The sequence below is a fragment of the Sinohyriopsis cumingii genome, unplaced genomic scaffold (assembly GCF_028554795.1).
Source record: "Sinohyriopsis cumingii isolate HCF-2022 unplaced genomic scaffold, ASM2855479v2 utg000957l, whole genome shotgun sequence".
Lineage (NCBI taxonomy): Eukaryota > Metazoa > Mollusca > Bivalvia > Unionida > Unionidae > Sinohyriopsis > Sinohyriopsis cumingii.
Window position 1 is genome coordinate 1893250 of NW_028315947.1, and position 14675 is coordinate 1907924.

Consider the following 14675-nt stretch of genomic DNA (forward strand, 5'->3'; position numbering starts at 1 on the left):
TTAGGTCGCGCATACACTCACATCAATATATTATATACGTTCTTCACCGATAAAATAAGGGTAATAATGAAACACATACACACACACACACATTCGTGCATACACAAATCTATCAATATATTCTTTCTAACGTCGTCATGATCGGATCAGTTGCCCGCCAATAAGATATTCACGTCAGTATATTCTAGCTCAAATGGCTCAATTTAATTGATTTTGCAAATATTTCAAATACAATTTTCACTTCTTATTGTATGACCATAGCTAAATTTTCAAGTGTAATAATTGTTCACGATGCTGAGATGTTTCTGTCTGACAAAACCGAATTTAAGTTTTTGTTGTTAATTAAATTGCTAGTTTAGCTTCACAGAGGCTGGTTAACCATTTTAATGTGATAAAATGAATTTCAAGGCAATGACAGTGTGATTTACTAGTTACCTATATAATAATAATAATAATAATAATAATAATAATAATAATAATAATAATAATAATAATAATAATAATAATATAATAATATTTATTGCACATTTTGTATGTTGTTTATCGAACAGGCGTCAACAAACGACATTACTGTTTACACTTACTGCTGATAGTATTAATTATGGTTGCAGTGGCTCCTCTGCTCCGAAGTAACATTTTTTAGACCAGTAGATTTGACGTTAGAAAAATATTGAAAAATATAAAATATAGAATTGACGTACTGCCTCAGAACTTTGTATTATCTATATCACTGTGCCTTGAATTGTTTAAAACGATGTATTGTGTAAATGGTTGTATAGTGACCCAAGACACATCATTTCTACACTACTGAACCAAATGTGTGTGTGTGTGTGTGTGATTATGTCTCTGTTTCATTAAGCACTGTTCTAGCTTTCAACCTCTTGATACAATGGTAGCTTCCCCATCATACAGCTACTAATGCCCTTCGCTGCACCCATAACATATATACAAATCTGCACTTCAAACGAGGTCTCTTCATATCTGTTTGATATTGTTATCAATTGAATTTTAAACTGTAAAAGAACGAATGACCATTTTTTATTGTAATGTTTTCTTTTACTTTTTTCAGTATCAATAGCACTTCATGATATCAGGTACTTCAACCGTATCAAAATTTGGACAGATAGTCTCGGCGCTGATTGTCATGGAAAACTTGTTCGTGGTATATGCATATTTGGCATCTGGGATTTTCTGCTTCTAATGACAAAAGAGGAATTCATCTTCAACAAATTACATTGGGACATCCAGAGTTTTACTTTAGACTGTATTGAAGAGCTATATTTTAATACAACTAGAGACGAATACTTAGGTATTAAGGACTTTAACACGTTTGTGTATGAGACAGCAGATATGGTGAAATACAAAATCAAATACAATTTTGGACATGTGGGGATTCATTGTATTGCAGCTGGTAGACGATGAAATCTATCTTCGAATTAATGTAGAAGCCTACTAGCTATGAGATATACAAATATAAATTACGCATGGAATTCATCGCGAATCCTTACATGTTTTGACTTTATAATCTTAGCCACCATAATACGTTATTGCATGATCCAGGTTTTTTCATCTATTCATCTTCCTGAAACAGCATACTTATCACGATAGGCATTAGAAACGAGTGTGATGAAAGGAAAACTATGCAATGGTGAATTTGAGCCTCCTGAATGTTTTCTCGTTACTTCATAGACGCAACGTATCGCGTTTTGCTAGGTAGTGGTTGTACACCCACGGTTTTATTATCGGGCAATGTGTTCGACCAAGAAAGGCGTGTAGAAATCAAGCGGATACTGCACGATAAATGTCAAACTATCTTCGAGTATCAATAATATATTTTGTGTTTGCAAAGTTTCAGACAAATCATTAAAACAGGGACAGTGGAGTTCAATTCCATCCTCACAAAATAATAGACATTGGTTCAATGTGATTTAAAATATTAGAAAATCGGTCTTATGTCTTAAGTTGTATCAGGAAACAATGCAATAATATACATGTTGCATTTTATATATTTATGTTAGGACCTGCTTATCTACAATATGTCTCTCTCTCTGTCTGTCTGTCTGTCTCTGTCTGTCTGTCTGTCTTCTCTCTCTCTCTCTCTATATATATATACATATGTATGTATATACATATACATATATATATATATATATATATATATATATATATATATATATATATATATATATATATATATATATATATATATATATATATAGTAAGGATAGGCATGAATATTCTTGGGTGCCATTAAAAATCATCAAGTGCTCAGTTTTTCCATGGATGATATGGAAGATTTCACGAATTTTGCTGCTCCCTCTGTACCTGCTGAAACAATGCCTCATTATTTCTGGGATTGTCACATTTGACAGGCGTTGGTAACTGTCATGTTACTATGGATAAGGAGAACTCGCAGTAACACCACAGACGTATAGTTATGAAAGGAAAATTTAATGCATAGAAACGACGATAAAACTTAGTATGATGATATAATACATTTACCACAGTTTTTTAAAAAATTATCGATTAATAAATGCAGATGGTAAACAGGAAGGCAAACGTGATAGGTATATTTTATAAGAAAATTTCTTATATTTCATTGCAATGTTTAACAACCCAAAGCATATAAAAATGGCGGAAGGGAATCGATCCATAGTAATCGATTAATGTTGGAATAATGTTATGTTCATAATCCTATTGGTGTGTCAAGAAAACTATTTTAATTTGCTTTTGATTTACTGCCTGTCACGTATAATATTTCAAAAGTATTCTGTGTGCATGTGACCTTGATCAGATTTAAAAAATCTTAATAAATTTGAAAATACATACTAATGAAGTATGTGCACATATATAAATGTACGCATATGGGTTTCCTCTTATTATTCTGTTTTTTTTTATAAAAATTTTGTTTATTTTAATTTAATTCATTCTAATTTTATTAAACATTATAGTATATTTATACTTCAAATGGTTTATTAAAAGTAACATGTATTTATAGCCACAAACAAAACTATTTAGATCTACACAAGTCATTTGTAAAAGGTGCAGCATTTGAAAGGTGCTATTTTTACTTGATCCACATGAAAGTTGACATTTCTAACTGATCCTAATGACACATCAAACACCAAACCATTTAAACTATAAACAAATTCTTTATTTCGTTTTAGTATATACTTCCTGATCCCAAAGATACCAACATTGGTGTCGCTATCTTCTTTGGAGTAACAAAAATGAGGTCCCAAAGACACAAACATTGGATCGTTATCTTCACTGCGTAACAAACTTGAAACTAAAATAATAACTTCACTATATTACAGCTGGCTTGAAGTTTATAAACATTTAGTCGTGACAAATGAGACACGACATCAAAGGTACTTGATGTGCCGTCTATTACCTTCTAAAGACAGTTGTTAAGCTGTATATAATTCCATGGTGTGAGTGATAGTTCTCTTCATATGCTTATGTGTGTAAGGTTTGGCCATTCCAGTCTTAATCAACAAAGACACCGTTTCTATTGGACCAATGCCATATGCATGATAGCCAGCAAAACCATGACCAAGCATGAGAAACTGCCTTTGATCAACAAAGAAACCTATTCTATTGGACCAATGTCAGATGCATGATAGCCAGCAAAACCATAACCAAGCATGAGAAACTGCTTTTGATGATTAGCGCAAGTTTGTTTAAATATCAATTAAAGTCAACATTTTGTCACATTACCCGATTATCTTGGTAATTGTTAAATTTTGTTTTAATATCAATTAGTATCTCTTTTAATCAATACATCGGAATCATATCAACACTCTTTATCGTTATAAACTAGATATTGATTAGTGAGACAAAATTGGTTTTTCGAGAAGATCATACAATACCATTTTACGACAAGTTTAAGAATGGAGCAAAGATTATTTTTCTGTATCTATCACAGCCGAGTTAAGTATAGAAGAAGAACAACAATGCTCGAAGTATTTACTAATTGTTACTGCCTGATGCAATCTTGGCTCCATCGTACACAGTAAATATTATGACTAACTCGTAGTTTGTCCTGAGTGGAAATTCCTTTGCAGTGAGGTTGATGAAGTATTTCCATGATTTGTGCTTTTATAGCAATTCTGTCATGCAGGACGATTCTGCATCTAACACAGAAATTGTACCCCATCGGACAGAATGTAATTGCGATGCGATGAATACATTTTCAAATCAAGATGCAATGCATTGCTTCTTTCACGTCGCGTGTATCGTTTCTGTCTAAGTGTATGCAGTATATATTATGAGGTGAGTATATAGCTCGAAGGAGTCTTTATACATGACTGATGCTGAAGCCCAACTGGAACAATTCTTCAACAGAATTTAGTGGACTCTTGATGTATCCCCTTATATTTCGAGAAGAGTTGTAGTTTTTGGTTACATTGCTATATTCCTTGTCATTTATATCTTTATGATTGACGTGTTTCCAAACTCTTATACGACTTGTTCATCTCGAGCGGATCTTCATCGAATAATTTTCTACAGTTGACAAGACTCACTGCCGTTATCTTGTCTAGTAAAACTTCGGCATTTGTATAAAGTGACAAAAGCGAAAATGAAAAACCTCTTCGGATATGAATACCAGTCATACTCTTCATGATATCAAAATTGAGAGAACCTGCTGAGACTAAGCAGATGTATAAACCAACGTACACAAGGAAAGACGTAAAAACTGTAGCAATAAGAACAAAACAAAATTTGTTCAAATTCATCTTTAATTAACATGCTCTCTGTCTGCAGAATCATGACCACCAGAAAAGGAATCAAATGAATGGTAATTAGAAATTAAGTCATTTTCTCACATTTACAACATTACAAGTTCAATGATTTTATGTACTGTATCTGAATGAATTGTGGTATTAAAGTTAAAATGAATGTAGATCAGATTGCAGTTTGTACTGCTAGCAGAATATTTCAGAATATTAAAAATCGGCAAGCTAAACTATATTTACTTTAATATTGTAACATTCAATTTAACATTTTCCTCGCTATACCTATCAAACTGTAGCATGATCAGGTAAACAATCAGATCCAATATTCTTAATTGACTCTTAACTTTCAATGTCTCTATCGTATCGTAATAACCGTAAAAAATCGGGGGCTTTTTCAAGAAATATTGGGAAGCAGTTTTCTACCAGGAGCTAATTTGCACTATTTGACATGAACTAAAGTCAAGTGGCTATGGTGTCATAAGTGTAAGTCAGCATTATCTTCCTATATTAAATGAACAACATACTCAGTTGCATCATTTTAAATCAGAAGATGGAGCGAAAGCCTGTAAATGAGTCATCTCTCTCACTAATCTCTTTGCATCACCTGTCGACTGAGTCACATGTAAAGAACTAATACTCTCCGTACCTACTTCATTAGAATGCATACAAAAAAAAAAAAACACAGACATCATACTTAATCAATAACATTTATAAATAATGATATTACATTTCACCCATCAGTACATAATTCATAAATCACTCACTTATCATCACACTGAATCACATAAATTAATCAATTCGAACTTACTTAGAAATCATCCTAAATTAATAAAAAAAATATTCATTTATTTTTAAACGCTGGATGAAAATAGTCCATAAGTAAATGTTCGTCCACAAAATGGTTCATCCTCACACTGAATAAATATTATCTAAATTCTGCATTCCTTGGGGACTTGTTGAGGATTGGGCTTCATCTGTCCCATACCGTAATCTGATTGGCTCCTATTTAACTGCGTATGTCTCAAATCTTTAGAAATCATATTTTCCTGCTGAGTAAGTTTCCTTTTCAGAATATCTGGTTTCCTGTGATAATTTTTTGGACATTCAGCTTCCCTATTGAATTGATATACTACATGCACACTAATGAGATGATGTAGGACATCAAAATTTAACAACAGAATCCTACCATTTTGTAACAACTGATGTTCCTTGGTTGTTATGCAATTCGCGAATGCTCGCGAATATGTATCGAACATTCCGTTTGGGTACCACGTTGCCATACGCGACAATTATGTTATTAAAGGATCATAGATATAATTACCTTTGTAATATTTATTATTACTTTGTGTCAATTATAACCGTTTTGTAAAATCAAAGATTTTGAACTATTTGGTCACGAATAATGAAAACGGGCTGTTAAAATCATTAAAGTCGTAACACTATTCCTCGGGAATTTCTATACGTTCCTTAGCGGCGGAAACTACCGACGCACCAGTATAGTGCAAACAAATGTGGTATATACCACCTGAAAAAAAATACCAAGGTAAACCGTTATTCTGGTAATAGCTATACCGTGAAAGGTCTTCACCATAGCATAGCAGAGTGGATTCAGTCGGTAAGTGTTTACTGAGATGTTTCATTAGCTCCTTTAGAATCCTATTACATCTAGGTTTTATATTCTAGCCGATTGTCATATGTGCTGCCATTTTTCTACACGCATTGTTCTACAGGACATGTCAGAGTTACAATTTCCTATGTTAAAGCTTGTCTCAAATTAACAGGATTAGCTTGCCGTTTTATTCATCACAAGAGTTTGAAGGGCATAGTCGAATCTGATCTAGGATCTTCGTCTGTGGTGACAAATTTTATAAGTGCACATCGTAGAGCAAGCTGATAACTAACTTCCTTTTTTATATATTATGACAGCGTGGCAAAGGCTAATAAGCTTCATGTAACTGTGGTTGAAAACCTGGGTATTGCACGTTCATGTATAGTCATTTCAATCAAGCTCCAGTCCGGATGGCTCTAAGCACTTACGATATACTATTGGACAGTCATTGTTTCACATGCGTTGACCATAGCTAGTGAAACATTCTGGCCGAGCTTTTGCAACTTACTATGATTATCCCATTGTATGTGTCATCGACTGCAATGTGTACTGTACTGAGTTCATGTCCACGCTTTACATTAATGGTATATATAATTGTCCTTTTTCAGCAACACAGTTCTTTAAACGCTGACCACATGCTGTTTCTGGCTATTGCTGGTATATCCATGTTAGACATAATAAGTTGCACTTTTGTATTAACTATAGGCAGAACTGAACACTGAATACAAGTCTAAAAGTCAGGTGTGGCAACCTTACTTGCCTTCACCTACCTACTTTATCAGGTGACTCAGTTACACATTACATACTAAAGTATTATTTTCTAACAGACTCACCATCTATCTTCTAAGAAATTTGCATTTAGGGTCCATTGCAATGAGAGCATGCCTGATGATGATGTCTTTAAGATGTATTCCATGCATCTGCCATTTTTTCCATTATCTACAAGTTGTATTCCCACCTTTGGTCATGATATTCTGTTGTATTTGTTCAGGTATGATTTTATACGGGGAACATATTTCATCAGTATATTTAGCTTGGACGCACGGTCACACTCTGTTGTTCATACAGATGATCCATCAACATTTCACTTGATTGCTAGATCAAACTCAGCTTCACGGACTCTGGCAACTGTCCTGGCGTCCTGGACTGTGTTGCAATAGATAAATTGATCACTCCATGCATCCTTAATTGTATTTATAAAAGTAGAGCAATAGCTCGACTCTATGGTGGTTCATTTATATGTTTTGCATATTGATTAGGGTAATAACATCTCTGGGAGCTTTACATGTAACCCTGAGATCACCCAGTACAGAAATGGTGTGTGTGCCTGTGTGTGTGTGTTTGAAATTACAAATAAAGCATATTGAAAACTTTTGCAGAAATGTATACTGATAAGCCTTCAAGATTTTTTATACGCACGAGTACGTTACACCATTGTTTAAAAATAGTGTATGTGAAATACAGACCATTTCTCCCCTCCATGGCTATTTCAGGCACACTTGGTAAGTTTATTATAGCTTTCATCCCTTAAAACGTCGTTAGCAATATTATGGTTTACTTTTGTCTCTAAGTTTTCAAAATTATCTGACCCCCTTGCTTGTATTTTAAATTTTTATCCCGAAACCTAGGTCCACTGATATCAATGACCTAGATTACGTTCGCTGTTAAGTTCTCATACCGATCCCTTTTAAAGTTTTATCAATGGCCTGGAGTATCATCGATGTATATAACATTTTATTCCTATACGGAAAGGTCGGAATTCAAACGAACTGTTTGAGCAGTGTGACGTCGAAAAGTTATACTTGTGTGAATTTCACATCTGTACACGGATTTTAAGTTTGAAACATTACAGGCGGTATCTTTATTATGCTTATTTGGTGTCCAGATAATTCCTTTGTGAAACTAGTATCGTATATATCAATAAACGTTCCTCAGTACTTGTGAATAGTGGGTTCGGAAGTGTGTATACACATGACCATATTGTAAAGGTACTACAAAACACGTTTGGTGCGGATAAATAGTTTCTTCCCCGACCATGCAACTAAGAACGCTTTCAAAAATCTCCACTCCATTCCCCCCGAGTACAGTTTGGTAATAAAATAAATTTCGTGAAACGTTATGAAATGATATAAAAAAATATATAGATGAATAGAAGAGTGAACATATTTGTTGTCTTTTATTTTGACAACACAGTTAACAAACGTGTCAGAAATATTAAATAATATATTTAGTTAAGATTCTAAAGTTACGTTCATAAGGGGTATTATTGATGTATATCCGTCTGGATAATTCCGATCTGGTTTGAACATAAGTTAGAGTCAAAATTAAGCTCCTTCATGGATCGCGTATCTATTCCTACCTTTTCACAACAAGTATGCGTTATTTAATAGTCGAATTTGAAAGAATGGCGACGAAAAATCATTTATCGAACAGAAAGTTATTTAAAGTGTCAAAAACGTAAAGTTAGTATCGCTAGAAATTATTTCAGCATTGCAAATTATCTTGGAAAATTTTATAAGAAAGCTAAAGACCTATCATTTATAAAACTGCTTAAAAGGATGATGAAGAAACCAATCTACAACCGTACAGGTCAAAGAGCTCCTTTTTTCAGCACCAAGGAGGGTCTGACTAAATCAGTGCAGGGCTTTTTAACTGATGTTAAAAATTGGCATTTGCATAATATGTCAATTCATTGGACTGTATGTTGTTATACTAGTTGGTCATAGTTGGTCATAAAGTTTAGCAAACTATGCCGTCAAAGGACCTCGATTCAAGCATTAGTGTTCGGATACGTCTTGAGTACCGGTGAGTAATGTCCCTTGAGTAATGTCCCTCTCCTCAGCTCCATGTGTTTGAACTGTGTGTCACAAATACGCGACACAAGTGTACATTACGTTTTGCCAGTGTAAAACTACCTTGTGCAGTTGATTTGTGTGTGTGTGTGTGTGTTTGTGTGTGTATGTGTGTGATTTGATTTTTTTAAAGTAGCCTTAACAACATTTAAGTCATAACAGTACGATGTCTGCAGTTTCAGGTTTTAATGTTCATAGCAATGGGACATCATGCCACAGACACATATTATGATGCTGCAGACATGTAGCATGATGTTCCACCCAGTCAGGTTATACTGACACCAGGATGTGAGGTCCTAACACCAAACTCTTAATGCTGAGCGCTTAGTGAAGCAGCTGTTTGCACATTTTTTATATGTTTGGTATGACTTGGCTGGGGTTCGAACCCGCGACCTCTCGCATTCGAGTCAGACAGTCCATCTACTAGGCCACCAGTGCGGTCCAGTCGGTCTCTTTATGGTTTTGTCTTTATTCGATTGGTGTATATGTGGATAAGTCTTTGTTCAGTTGGTGCATATGTGGATTAATATGTTCAGTTGGTATTCATATGGATATGTCAGTGTACAATTGCTGATGATGTCCCCAAGAAGGTATTATCAGTTACATTGTACCAGCAAAATCATTAAGATGAAAATCAGTCAAAGGAATTAAAATTGACCATAATCGTTTTGCCGCACTCACTCTATTTTACCATTCCTGTCTTGTTCGTTTGGGAAAATAGAGCCATCTTGTAATTAGTCGAACACATTGTCCTCATAAAAATGTAAAATAGGCAGATAATTAAACACTGTATCAATTAATTATACAAACCAGTCTTATTTTAAGGCATTCACAATTTTCAATATATATATATAACCTGCTTCGACACTCAACTATTCAATTTATATGTTTGTGTGAATTTCTTCCTTTAACTGCATTCTTAAATTTTCAGTGTTCTTTTTAAGAATACCAGCAACTTTGCGTTGCTATCGCGTATGTCATAATTATGTTATTACTTGACATCCTTTATTACCTTGTCTTTTTGGATATCATAATTTTGCTATAGTTTGATACCCTTGTTTAACCTTGCCATCTCGTATATCATAATTATGTTAGCGCTCGATAACCTTGTTTTACCTTTTTATCTCGTATATCATAGTTATGTTAATAATTTTGTACATTGCTACCACGTATATCATAATTATGTCACCATTTGATACCCTTGTTTTACCTTCACACCTTGTATATCTGAATTATGTTGCCATTCTTTTACCTTTCCATCTCGTATATCATAATGATGTTACCACTCATTACCATGGGTTTACCTTCCCACCATGTATATCATAATTATGTTACGTTGTTCTACCTTGCCATCTCGTATATCATAAGAATAATACCAATTTATATCCTTGTTTTACCTAGCCATCTCGAATATTGTAATTATCTTACGACTTTATATCCTTTTTTCACCTTTCTGTCATTTGTATCATACTAACTTTAGTGCTTGATATCCTTGTTTTGTATTGCCATCTCGTGTATCATAATTATGTTACCCTTGTTGTACATTGCCATATAGTGTATCATAATTATTTTACCACTCGATACCTTGGTTGCAAATTGTTATCTAGTGTACCATAATTGTGCTTCCACTATATACCATTGTTTCACCTTGCCTTCTCGTATCTCATAATTATGTTACGACTCGGTACCCTTGTTTTACGTTCCCACATCATATATCATAATTATGGTACCCTTGTTTTACCTTGCCATCTCGTATACGATAATTATGTTAAAACTCAATATCCTTGTTTCACCTTGCTATCTCGTATGTCATAATTATCATATGATTTGGTACGGTTGTTACACCTTGCCACCTCGTATACCATAATTATGTTACTACTTGATACCCTTGATTCACCTTGCAATCTCGTATACCATAATTATGTTAACACTCAATATCCTTGTTTCACCTTGCTATCTCGTATGTCATAATTATCATATGATTTGGTACGGTTGTTACACCTTGCCACCTCGTATACCATAATTATGTTACTACTTGATACCTTTGATTCACCTTGCCATCTCGTGTATCATAATCATGTTACCACTTGCTACACTTGATTCATCTTGTCATCTCGTGTATCATAATCATATTATCACCCGATACCCTCGATTTACGTTACTACTTCGCATATCATATATATGTTACCCTTGTTTTACCTTGCCATCTCGTATAGCATAATTATTTTACCACTCGATATCTTCGTTGCACCTTGCCATCTTGTGTACCATAATTATGTTAACACTTGATATCCTTGTTTCACCTTGCCTTCCAATATCTCTTAATTATGTTACTACTCGGTACCCTTGTTTTACGTACCCACCTCGTATATCATAATTATAATAGCATTGTTTTACCTTGTCGTCTCGTATATCATAATTTTGCTACCACTTGTTACCCTTGCTTTACCTTGCCTTTTCGTCTACCATAATGTTGTTACTACTTGTTACCTTTGTCTAACCTTGCCTTCTCGTATATCATAATTATGCTATCTCGTATGTCATAATTATATTATCATTCGGTACGGTTTTTACACCTTGCCATCTCGTATATCATAATTATGTTAGCGCTTGATATCCTTTTTATAATGCCATCTCGTGTAATATAATAATGTTATCACTCGATACCCTTGTTTTTCGTTGCCACTTCGTATATCATAATTATGTTATCCTTGTTTTACCTTGCCATCTCGTGTGTTATATTTATGTTAGAACTAAATACCCTTGCTTTATCTTGCCATTGCTTATCAAGATTAAACAATCTTGCTCTCAATACCGCCATCTCCCATTCTATTTGCGACCCATTTTAATCATTGTGCCAACATTTTATCAACTCTCCCCCCCCCCCCCCGCTTACTCCTGACAAGGTAATACTTGAGGATTTGATTTTCAGTGACTTTCTAAAACACACAATAAATACCTGCATTGGGCGGCAGATTAAAGTTTTTAGCCGGAGAGACCTTTTCCAAAAAAGTATGTTCAGGATATTCTGAGTGTGCAAACGGATGACAATAAGACAGGTAAATCTAATAGTAACGTTTTGGTATACGTACAAGGAACGGTATATGCTAATGTATTCATAATTATCTTAAATAATGATTATAAGTGGTAATCAGTAAGTTTTTTAAGTAATGTATAGTGCTCTCGGAAGAAATGTTGAGCTGTTATTTGACAAATGCTGCAATAAATGCTTGATGTAACTGTTACGTAGCAACCGCAGTGTCTATTGTAAATGCATGAGTGTAGATTCGTTTTCGTTTCTTGATTGCTGTAAAGAGGATTTCATCATGTACTGAAGTTATATGTTTCTAATTACATTTATAGTTTGCGTATTGTTAGTTCGATCCCATTTTGGAATTGCAATAATGGATTAATTTCTTATCGTGTATTGATATGATTCAAATTTCCAGTTTTCACACCTGTTGTACAGAACGTCCCACTCACATTCACACAAGCACACACACACACACACACACACACACACTCACATATATCACATGAGTTTTACATGTAATTTTAGATAGGTTTTATTTACAGGTTATATGCCGTATTAAGCGATTCGATGCGTTCGTTGCATGGAAGGGTCAAACTATAACATGATTATTTGGTAAACCTTTGCGTACTTAGTATATTTTCAGTAACGCTATATATGTATTACATGCGTCGATATCAGTACATATGACAAGTGCAAGCGTCTGTGTCAGTACACATTGCCAAGAGTAGGCGTCCATGTCAATTCATATGATCAGATCAAGCGTGTATGTCAATATATATGCCAAAAGCCAGCGTTTATATCCGGTCCAATGCAAAGAGCAAGTGGCAATGTCGGAACACATGCTAAGAGCAGGAAGCTATGTCAGTACACTTGCCTAGAGGAAGCGTCTAGGTCAGAACACTTGTCTAGACAAGGCGTATAGTTTAGTACACTTATCCAGAGCATGAGTAAAATGGAGATTACATTTCGGTCTAATGATAATCAAATGTATTTTGAAGTCCTATTTATTTAAACTAGAGCTTCATCTTATCTGTGAAATAAATTACTTTTACAAAATTAATCAAATTGATAAAATACAGGATGATGTGAATATTTCTTTGTTCAGTTGTTACTCTGAAACGGTGTACCAGTTGAAACATTTCAATCTGCAGTTATTTTTCTTTACTATATTCATAATGTCTGATGAAATTGCTGCATGCGAAATAACTGATGTCAAAGCAACAATTGGGTCTCGTGATTATAGTAAATAAGACAAACTCAGGATATGACTAGTCTATAGTGTTGAAAATTATAAGCGATATTTAGAGACACTAGGTAGCAGTTTGCCAGAGAATTAAATTTATTTAATATTACTGGGAATGTACCTTCTCAAACGGAAGAGGCAAAACTTGTATCTACGTGAGTGATAAGTTAAAACTACTTAAAGAACTGAAGGTTTTTTCCGTTTTTAATACATATTGTAAGACCGGTTCATGTTAGAATGGCATTTACCTAATATTATTTGTAAATTTCAGAATATCTTTATTAAGGAAGGGTATACTGCTGAAAATGTTGGTAACGTATGTGTCTCACACTATTTTAAAACAGATTTTAAAGAGCACAAGTTTAATGTAATCCAAAACTGTTTGGAGATGTTTATGCTCTAACTAAACCAGATGCATTCAGACATTACATGGATGGGGTAATTTGCGAGTTCTTCAGAAAAAATGATCTACCGAGTGCTGGTCATTTAAAAATACGCAGTGGTCCCGATATACATTCATACCAGCAAAAACGAGGATTAATCATTTTGTGATTCTAAGGAAATCCGAAGCATCTGACAAGGCTCGATTTTGTAATGAACTTTTGATATTTGTTAGTGACTACCTCGTTGTTGGCATCAGTATCTAACTCCTTATTTGCATCAATACCTAACTAATTATTAGCAGGGTTATATAACTCGTTATTTGCATCAGTATCAAACTGGTTATTTTCATCAGTATCTAACTCGTTATTTGAATCAGTATCGAGTTCATTATTTGCATCAGTATCTAAATCGTTATTTGCATCAGTATCTCGTTATTTGCAACGTCTGTTTTACAATGCGCGATTTTGCTTCATTTCGAACGGTGGCAAGTCAAAATATCGTTAATTTCAAATACTTATGATAGACTGAAGAAGCCTCATTTGCATTAGTGTCTGGTTATTTACATCTCTTTAAATAGGTTTTTTTCATCAGTATCGAACTGGATATTCGCAACAGTATCTAAATTGTTTTATCTCACTAGTTTCTAACTGGTTATTTGCATCGGTATCTGACTTGTTATTTGCGCCATTATCTAAATGGGTTTCGTTCACTATTATCTAAGTGATTTGTACCAGTATCTAACTGGTTATTTGCACAAGTATCTAGATAGGTTTTTTCTTCTCACTATTATCTATCTGGTTATTTGCATCAGCAT

The 14675-nt window shown here is 34.1% G+C and overlaps 1 pseudogene; it reads right to left on the reverse strand.

Annotated features, from left to right (window-relative positions):
• Positions 1-4164, reverse strand: part of LOC149772965 (beta-1,3-galactosyl-O-glycosyl-glycoprotein beta-1,6-N-acetylglucosaminyltransferase 4-like) — a 33049-nt pseudogene extending 28885 nt beyond the window's left edge.
• Between the last annotated feature and the right edge of the window lie 10511 nt (positions 4165-14675).